Genomic DNA, 8,748 nt, shown 5'->3' with positions numbered 1-8,748 from the left:
AATATTGTTATGTGTGAACTTGATCCTGTCATTATGATGTTAGTTGGTTATTTTGCTCATTAGTTGATGTAGTTTCTTCCTCGCATCGATGTTCTTTACATTTTGGCATGTTTTTGCAGTGGCTGCTACTAGTTGTTCCTTTCCATGTTTAGTGCTTCCTTCAGGAGCTCTTATAGGACAGGCCTGGTGGTGACAAAATGTCTCAGCATTTCCTTGTTTGTAAAGAATTTTATTTCTCCTTCACTTATGAAACTTAGTTTGGCTGTATATGAAATTCTGGGTTGAAAATTCTTTTCTTTAAGAATGTTGAATATCGGCTCCCACTCTCTTATGGCCTGTAGAGTTTCTGCTGAGAGTTCCGCTGTTAGTCTGATGGTCTTCCCTTTGTGGATAACCCAACCTTTCTCTCTGGCTGCCCGTAACATTTTTTCCATCATTTCAACTTTGGTGAATCTGACAGTTATGTGTCTTGGAGTTGCTCTTTTCAAGGAGTATCTTTGTGGCATTCTCTGTATTTCCTGAATTTGAATGTTGGCCCTCCTTGCTAGGTTGGGGAAGTTCTCCTGAATAATATCCTGCACAGTGTTTTCCAACTTGGTTCCATTCTCCCCTTCACTTTCAGGTACACCAATCCGATATAGGTTTGGTCTTTTCACATAGTCCCATATTTCTTGGAGGCTTTGTTTGTTTCTTTTTACTCTTTTTTCTCTAACCTTCTTTTCTTGCTTCATCAAAATATGGAATGCTTCACGAATTTGCATGTCATCCTTGCACAACGGCCATGCTAATCTTCTCTGTATTGTTCCAATTTTAGTATGTGTGCTGCCAAAGTGAGCACCATGCACACTCTTTTTGAAAGCACCTGTTGCCTTGCTACTGTGGTCTTATCAAAACTGATGGCCTGAACCTTAGAGGGCTTTTGACTCTCTATCCTGATATTCCTATTTTGGGGTGAGTGAACTCAGATTCAACGACTATTAAGGTGAGAAGGGTTTCACAAGTCTCATTTGTCTAAAGGAAATGATATTTTCAAGACTGTAATCAGTCTGGATAACATCTTGGCTTTATGTGAAAAAGTGGCAGCTATCCCTTTGTGGGACGGGCCCTTAGCTGTTCAGCCTGAGCACCAGCTATAATAGAACTGGAAATGGACATAAATATTCTGCACAGTGGGCAGACCTCAAGACTTTTCTCTTGCCTCTGGCCAATACTCCTCTTGACTAACCTTATTATATATTTACCAACTGTAGGTTGTAACCAATGTCCTAGCTGCTGGTGTAGACAAATTATGGCTGGCAAATTCAAGACACACCTCTTTGGACCTGGGAAGTTATGGAAACAAGTTGTAGCTGCTGTTGAAACTGTCTGGGTCCCTCACTAGGTGCCCATGATAAGGGCTTATTCTCTGATATGAACAACTGGAAGTACACTTTTTTATTTATTTATTTATTTATTTATTTATTTATTTATTTATTTATTTATTATACTTTAAGTTCTAGGGTACATGTGCATAATGTGCAGGTTTGTTACATATGTATACTTATGCCATGTTGGTGTGCTGCACCCATCAACTCGTCAGCACCCATCAATTCATCATTTATATCATGTATAACTCCCCAATGCAATCCCTCCCTCCTTCCCCCTCCCCCCTCCCCATGATAGGCCCCAGTGCGTGATGTTCCCCTTCCCGAGTCCAAGTGATCTCATTGTTCAGTTCCCACCTATGAGTGAGAACATGCCGTGTTTGGTTTTCTGTTCTTGTGATAGTTTGCTAAGAATGATGGTTTCCAGCTGCATCCATGTCCCTACAAAGGACGCAAACTCATCCTTTTTTATGGCTGCATAGTATTCCATGGTGTATATGTGCCACATTTTCTTAATCCAGTCTGTCACAGATGGACATTTGGGTTGATTCCAAGTCTTTGCTATTGTGAATAGTGCCGCAATAAACATACGTGTACATGTGTCTTTGTAGTAGAATAATTTATAATCCTTTGGGTATATACCCAGTAGTGGGATGGCTGGGTCATATGGTACATCTAGTTCTAGATCCTTGAGGAATTGCCATACTGTTTTCCATAATGGTTGAACTAGTTTACAATGGAAGTACACTTTTAATCAAGTTTGCTCTTCCCAGATTGCTGTCAGTGCTTCCTGGATCCATCATTACCCTTGGCATGGCAACACATTCACCATCATAGATTGGGCACAAAGTAAAGGACTCTATGTTTCTGATGCAGAGGATATTTCTAGAAGACTTGTAATTCCTGCAAAAAGTTCAGCCATTTGTCCTCCAGTAAGGGAAGACACATCACATGGGATTGGAGCCCCCACTCATTTCTGGCAGACCGACTACTTCTTCGAGGTATATAATGTTGCCTTCCTGCTTTTAACACTTTTTCAGATTATGAAATTGCTTTTCGCATCTGATTAGCTGGCTCTGGTCACACTATTGTGGCCTTTGAAAGTATTTTGTGTTATATATTAATATGTGTTTTTCTAGACCATTTGAAGTCTGACAGTGATGCGCTTTTCATCACAAAAGCTACTCAGCAATAGGCTGATAGTCAAGGTATAGTGAACTCTGCTATTAAAGAATGAAAACAGTCAGAGACAATACATACATGAAGGCTGCGTTTTAATAAAACTTTTTAAAAAATTGACGGCAGGCAGGATTTGACCTCTATTGTTCAGATTAATCATCACAACTGATGGAGTGTTGTACTCATGTGAAAAATTTTCAGAGGCTAAGAAAATGTAACAATGAGAGGTGGTTATAGTTTCAAGACAATTCTCAAAGGTCTCTTGTGCTTCTGCAAATAGAGGCTGTTTTTTTTTTTTTTCTGGACTATTTAAGGATATTTGTATAAAAATAGCCTTGAATAATAGAGATAATATTTTTCTCTGGAGTAAAGGACATACTTGCTTACCATCCAGTATAACAAAAATAGTCTCCCTTCTATGGAAAGATCAGGTAGCCTCACTGTCCGTAATAAAATATTTTTACTCTCTAAGTTTAGGGTTCTTTTTCTGTAACACCCCATTGCATATGCAAGCGTCACTGGCCATTTTTGCATTACTCTTGGGGACATGTTGCAAATGCTGATACTCTAGCTGCTGCTATTGCCGTGAGAAATAATCTATTTTTTTTGTCTCTAATGAGCTAATTTGTTAGCTTGCAACTAGGGTAAAATCTGACACTTCATGGTTCTTGACATTCATCATAAACAAACTTAAAAAAAGACTACATCCTAACATTTTATGTGTTTTTATACTACAATTTATCATTTTTTGATTGGCACTATAAACTTTTTAAAAACTAGCTATTAAGGAAAATAATAATTTGTTCTGATCAGATCACACTTCTCAAAGTAGTTGTGTTTTAATGATGACAAGTGGTAGAAATGGAATATTTGAAATGTGATTGTATAGAAAGAACACAGGACTAGAAAGCAACTGGCCTGGGGTTGAAACTGAGTTCTGTTACAAACTGGGTGTGTGATCTTGAAGAGTTCTGACCAATGGACTAAGCTTCAGGGATCTCATCTTCAAAACAAGAGGGTTAGGACAGATTATTTCTGTGGCTCTTTCTATTGTGAGATTGAATATTCTTTGTGAAAAAGCTTTTTCCTGGGGAGGTTTTTCTTATGACATAGGTTTGAGAAGCCAGAATCTTTACAAATTAAAAGAGATTGCTTTTGTCTGTATCATTTCCTGCATCTCTTTCTTTCCTCCCCAAATATGTGTCAACCAAGAAGTTTTCCTGTCAATATGCAAAATATGGAAAGTATAAGCTCTTTCTCTTCTTTGTGTTTTCTGAGTCATAAATTAGGCTTTGTGAAAGTGCTCAGTTACCATGGTGATATCCACTAAATAAATGTAAAGGAACAGAATTTTCCCTTTTAAATATAAATTGTGCATTCATAACACATCAAATATGCACTATAATCATTGGCTTCTTCAGCATCAGAAGTACCTGACAATAATGCCAAATTTATCATAGTATCTTTCTTAAAGAGAACAAGAACTAATGATAAGGAATGGTTTGAGATATGTGGTGGAATATGGACAGATTTTTAAAAAAGATGTCTGTGAATTTAAGCAATTTAAGTGTATAGTGGTCAGAAAATGTATGGTGTATACTATCTAAAAGGTATTATTTCAATTCAAATCCTGTATTTCTTGCCCAAAACATATCTAAAAATATTTCCTTTAGTTATTCCTTTAGATAGTATGCGTTATGAGAAGAGATTCAATTACCTCTTTGAAAAGACAAGTGAATAGAAATCAAAATAGTTCAAAAAGTATATATGAATTTAGGATGTTGTTCAATATTTTCCATTAAATGTGTTGAATCTGGTATAGCTTAAAATAGCATTAGAAGTAACCAATTATAGACCTCATAATAGCCTAAATTATTTTATATTTCATTGTATGCAAATGAATTACATGACTTAGTAAACTATTAGAGGACTAGTAATGATGTCCTGAACTTGTTTTTACATTTCAGTAAACAAGAGAAAAAATTAATTTCACTTAAGCTATAATTTTGGTAGAATACAAAAAGTATTATTTAGAAGTAAGAAAATCTAAAGTTTGTTCAAATTAGTTATAACCAGGTACTGTATAACAATAATTCAGTCAATGATGGAATGTGTATATGATGGTAGTCCTATAAAACTATAATGGAACTGAAAAATTCCTATTGCCTAGTGACACAGTAGCTGTAATGACATCATAGTGCAAGACATTACTCACATGTTTGTGGTGATGCTCTTGTAAACAAACCTACTGTGCTGCCAGGCATACAAGATTATAGCATGTACAATTATTGTATAGGACATAATACTTGATAATGACCATAAAATACTGTTAATATGTTACTGGTATATGTACTATACCATACTTTTAATTGTTAGTTTACAGCTTCAGGCAGATCCTTCAGGAAGTATTCCAGAAGAAGGCATAGGAGATGACAGCTTTACATATATTATTGTACCTGATGAGTTTCCAGTGGAATAAGATGTGGAGTTGGAAGAGAGTGAAATTGATGATCATGACCCTGTGTAGGTGTAGGCTTATGTGTGTGTTTGTGTTTTAGGTTTTTTTTTGAGTCGGGGTCTTGCTCTGTCACCCAGGCTGGAGTGCAGTGGCTGGCATGATCAAAGCTGAATGCACATCAAACTCCTGTGCACAAGTGATTTTCTTGCCTTCACCTCCTGAGCAGCTGGGACGTCAGAAATGTGCCACTATGCCCAATGAATTTTTTATTTTATTTTATTTTATTTTTTAGTAGAGATGGGGTCTTGCTATGTTGACCAGGCTGGTCTTGAATTCTTGCCTCAAATGATGTACCCTCCTTGGCCTCCCACAGTGCTGGGATTACAGGCATGAGCCACTGCACCTGGCCTGCATTTTAGTTTTTAACAATAAATTTTAAAAAGTCAAAAAAAATTAAATAGAAAAAAGCTTATGGAATAGGGATATGAAGAAAGAAAATATTTTTGTACATTTTTAGAATGTATTTGTGTTTTAAGCTAAGTGTTATTACAAAAGAGTTAAAAAGTTAAAAAAAATCAAAAAGTTTATAAAGTGAAATAGTTACAGCAAGCTAAGGTTAATTCATTATTGAGAAAAGAATTTTTTAAAAATAAATTCAGTAGAGTATGTGTACAGTGTTTATAGTCTACAGTTGTATACAGTAGTATCCTAGGCCATCACATTCACTCACCACTTACTCACTGACTCACACAAAGCAGCTTCCAGTCGTGCAAGCCCCATTCATGGTAAGTGCCCTAAGCAGGTGTAACTTTTAAAAAATCTCCTATATTGTATTTTTACTGTACCCTTTCTATGTTTAGATATGCAAATACTTAACATTGTGTTACACTTGCCTACAGCACTCAGTAGGGTAACATGCTGCACAGCTTTGTAGTCTAGGAGCAATAGGCTATATCATATAGCCTAAAGGTGCAGTACGTAGACCATTTAGGTTTGTGTGAGTACACTCACAGTGAGCCCACACAATGATGAAGTTACCCAATGATCAATTTCTCAGAATATATCCCTGTTGCTAAACAATGCATGACTGTACTTAGAGTCTTAATTCAGTAGTGGTAGTATGATCTTTTAAGCTGACCACAAATGTGGCAAAAGATTTATTTAAACTTTCACTGTAGTTTCGTCAGTATTGAAGGTAGGATGGGAAACTTCTCTACTCCTAATGCTTCCTCCCATGTAAAGAGAGTTCTATTAGGTTAATATTCCTGCCCTCTCCCCACTCCCTTACTCCACTGGAAACGAGTAGCAATTTGGTGGATTTGGAAGGGCAAACTGAACATTTGAAGATTAAACCCTCTTTCTCTCCCCATTCTCTTTGGGGGCTAGCTGCCCACAGAAAGGAGGCACACAAGCCTATGCCTCTGCATTGTTTTGTAGTTGTAGTCTCCAATGCTAGCAAGTCTGATGAATTCAGTGCTATCATTGACTAAGCCTGTCTAATTCTGTGGTTCAGGTTTTAAAGAGCCTGAAAGCTTTCAGAGTTAAATCATATTCAAGAATATTGGCTTTGTAATAATAATGCAAGTAATATTTTATCTTCAGAGTTTGTATCTTGCTACAGCAGAGCTTAGTCTAACATTTCTAATATGATAATACATTTGCTTGAATTATCTTTCTTAAATCCCAGTAGTTAAAATAGCCCTATGTAATGACACTTACCATAATTCATCTGTGGAAGTCTACTCTTTTGTTTTTCTTTTAATTTTTGATTCATGTTTCCAATACCTTCCTCCCTGTAGACACTCATTCTGATGTGTTTTTTGTATGCCCTTGAATATGTATGTACCCTTACAAAATATAATTTACTGTGTTGTGCATGTTTTTAAATTTACTTAAATGTTACATATGAAGAGCTATGTACCTTTTTCCAATTTTTGTACTTTTTATTCAACATAATGTGCCTATGTATATATGTCTAGAGAACTGCTTCCTCGCAGAAAATTTGAGCCTTTGATAGACTTGCTGAGGGAGAGTAGGGAAATGTCTGAGAATAGATATGTGAGAAAGCAGCAAATGCTGTGTGGCGTCTCATGTGAGTGTGTATCTCTGTAAGAGGGTATATTGTTTTGTTTATTATGTGTGCTTCATGTGGTGATTATAAAACAATTAACCTGCAGGTGAGCTGGTTAGGTGAGTCTAAACTCAGTTCCAGATTCAAGTATTTTCTTTTTTTGAAATTTGTTTGGTAAATTAGAATGGGAAAAGGTGGTGGTTGGGGGGGATAGAAACACAGTGAGAGACAGGAAATAAATACAGTAAATAGGTTGTTGGGGCATTGGGAAAAAGCCAGGAACTGAACTTGAAAAACATTGTTTTTTTTCCCCACTTAAAATTAGTGATTGACACATGAAGGGAACCGCATACAATGTACATACATTCCAAAGTATCCATGGAACATGAACTTTGGGCTGTTAGACCAGAACTGGGAATAAAATCCCAGAAAGATAATGAGAAACCTTGAAAGATAATGTTTATATTTAAAAAATAGCCTTGTTTATCACATACATACTATGCTCTATGTATTTCACATATATTATCACATTTAATCCTTATAAGAATTCTATGAGGAGGGCACAATTCTTATTCTCATAGCTAAAGAAGTTGAACACACAACATTAGTAAGAGTCAAATTTAAGATTTAAAAATCAATCTGTTTTTGCCTAAAGCCTGTGTTCTTTCCAGTAGGCCATGGTGCCTGTCTATTTCAAGGAGAAAACTTTCAAGGATTTCTCTTTGCATTTAGTTTATTAGATTGCTACTGGTGTGCAATTCAGAAAAGAACAAGCCTTGCAGACAAAGAACAGTGAAAAATGGAGAGCTGGATCAACACCAAGTTGGAGATAGGAACTTTGTAGCACCTGACACAGAGTGGAAATTCAATAACAATTGAATGAAGGCTAAATGAACCACATCTGTATGCAATTTGTAATTTGGTGTGTTATTTATAGGGACTACCTGCTGTTTAAACAAAGGCAGTTCTTTCCATCCTATGCCTTTGGTTTTTCTCAGTTAATAGTTTTGTTGACCAGTTGAAGTACCAAGGTAAACAAAGAGACAATCAGACAATCTCATTAGACATTACTAAAGAATAATACCTGAGCCAGGTGTGTGCAGCCAATAATTACAGCCAGCAAGCATGGCTTCAGCTAAGTATCTAGATAAGCAACCACTCTTGAAAAAAGACCCCAAATGGCTTATTTATTCCTTTTGATGGTCAGGCGTTCTAGTTTCTATGTGAACAGATACTGTATTGTTTCCAAAATATTTTAAAACCACATTTTTTTCATATGTTTCTTGTCTATTTCTCCTTCCCATCTTCCTCTCTTAATAATCTGATCACTGTTCCCTTAAATAAAAACCTCTCCCTGGCTGGGCATGGTGGCTCACGACTATAATCCCAGCACTTTGGAGGCTGAGCCGGGCAGATCACTTGAGGTCAGGAGTTCAAGACCAGCCTGGCCAACATGGTGAAACCCCGTCTCTATGAAAAATACAAAAATTAGCTAGGTGTGGTGGTGAGCGCCTGTAATCCATGCTACTCAGGAGGCTGAGGCAGGAGAATCACTTAAACCCAGGTGGTGGAAGTTGCAGTGAGCTGATATGGTACCACTGTACTCCAGTCTGGGTGACAGGGAGAGACTCTGTCTCAAACAAACAAACATCTCTCCCTTATTATTTCAGTAGTTA

The 8,748-nt window shown here is 36.7% G+C and overlaps 1 non-coding gene across 1 annotated transcript; it reads right to left on the bottom strand.

Annotated features, from left to right (window-relative positions):
- Positions 1-731: 731 nt before the first annotated feature.
- LOC115897772 lies at positions 732-838 on the bottom strand. The gene has a single exon (XR_004057568.1). It is a non-coding gene; the product is annotated as a U6 spliceosomal RNA (small nuclear RNA).
- Positions 839-8,748: the final 7,910 nt, after the last annotated feature.

Source organism: Rhinopithecus roxellana, chromosome 5, assembly GCF_007565055.1.
Source record: "Rhinopithecus roxellana isolate Shanxi Qingling chromosome 5, ASM756505v1, whole genome shotgun sequence".
NCBI lineage: Eukaryota > Metazoa > Chordata > Mammalia > Primates > Cercopithecidae > Rhinopithecus > Rhinopithecus roxellana.
This window is presented reverse-complemented; position numbering and strand designations above follow the sequence as displayed.